The sequence below is a fragment of the Octopus bimaculoides genome, chromosome 13 (genome assembly GCF_001194135.2).
Source record: "Octopus bimaculoides isolate UCB-OBI-ISO-001 chromosome 13, ASM119413v2, whole genome shotgun sequence".
In the NCBI taxonomy this organism is placed as follows: domain Eukaryota; kingdom Metazoa; phylum Mollusca; class Cephalopoda; order Octopoda; family Octopodidae; genus Octopus; species Octopus bimaculoides.
Window position 1 is genome coordinate 25035618 of NC_068993.1, and position 1939 is coordinate 25037556.

Genomic DNA, 1939 nt, shown 5'->3' on the forward strand with positions numbered 1-1939 from the left:
TCTTCAAAGAAATTGCGCAAATACTGTTGTATATGCAGCAATTATAGAGGGAAGAATGTAGACGGCAAAGTTATTTCACTTCATAGATACCCTGCAAATGTAAAATCTGGAAACTTATGAAAATCTTTAATCCAATCTGATTTCAGCACACTAGGATCAGGTAAAATTTCACCGAGAGGAGATACAAGTTTCTGCTTATTCCAGTCTGAAGTACACTTCTCGTCTGTTGATTTTAATTCATTGACGAATTTTAATTTATCGAAAGAATTTTAATACTTTTTAACCTTTCAACCAAATCCACCTTTTTTTCCAGTAATGTATTGTCCATGTAAATATACACACATACAAACTCTTGTATGTTACACACATTCATACACTCATTTGTATCTATTTTTGTATATATAAATACATGCATACATTAATGTATGCATGCAGACTTACACACACACACATAAATGTATTCAAGTGTTTACACGCACACACACACACACACACACAGAGGCAGGTATGCATACAATATGTCTACACATACTCAGATACAAATCCGTACTTATATAAAATATCTATACCTATAATCATATATATTCACATGTACCCACTTGCATGTTCCTATATGCATGCATACACACGTATATACACACATACATATATGCACGAACATATACACATGCACATATATATATACATACACACACATATACATATATATATATATATACACACACACACACATATAATACATATATATATATCACATACACACACACATGTATATACACAAACTCATACATACGTGTATCTATATGTAATATCACACCTGCACATATATGTACATACACCATGCATACATACATACATATGTATAAGTATATACTTATATAATTAAATAATTGTGATCCTCAAGTATGAAAGAGGAATTAGATAAAGATTAGAAGTTCAAACGTAGATTTATAAGGTTATTAGAGATTACCTAAGGGGTATTGTGGAAATATACTGTATGGTTATTTAGGCATTTGGATTTGTGATGGAATTTGAATGTATGAAAAAGCTGTGGGTGCATATGCTTAGGGTCTTATTATGTTTATTTAGCAGTGTTGACGATTTGTGGTCCAATAAGTGAAGTGCCTCCTTCAGGCAAAGCTTGCAGGTTGAACGTTGACCTTGGTAGGGAAGCCCTGAATCCAATGTGGACCATGACAAAGTATAGGGTATATTTGTATTTTTGAGATGATGTATGTGACTGGCGAGTGTTGTAGATTTACTATGTTTATTGTATCTAAAAGAATAGAGGGGAGCGGCGTATTGTTGTTTAAAATTTACGGTTGATCCTATGTATATGGCTGTAGAATTTTGTAATGTGTTAAGGACAGTGCATTTGTAAATTATATTATATCTTCTACAATGGGTTTGCAAAGGGCAGATGGCTCCAGGATGACAGTTGCAAGTGGGTGAATTTTCGAGATTGTTTTGAGGAATGGAGGAGGTAATATTGTCAGAGGAGAGATTAGAGAAGGGGTAGAAAGGTCTGAACTATTAGTATTAGTAATGTTATTATTACTATTGTTGTTATTAATTGTACTATTTGTAAGAGTGGTAGAGGTTGTGGTGGTGTTCTGGGTAGTGTCAGTAGGATGGGTTGGGTTGTGGTCCCACACCACATAATCCCAACCAATTCCCCTACACAACAATACTTCCACAAAAACAACCTTAACACTGAGAACCCCTTCCAACCTAATTACAACAAACAACGTATTTTAGACAGAACAGAGAGACACAAGGACACACGGTGGAACATAACTTACGGGAGAAACCAAAAATAATCAATTCATCTAAGAAAACTCTCTCCATAACAAACATCCATATTTTAGCTAAAGGTTTAAAATTTACACCCACCCCATGTAGACCCAGCTCCAATGCAATTAAAGATAATATTGCAGAA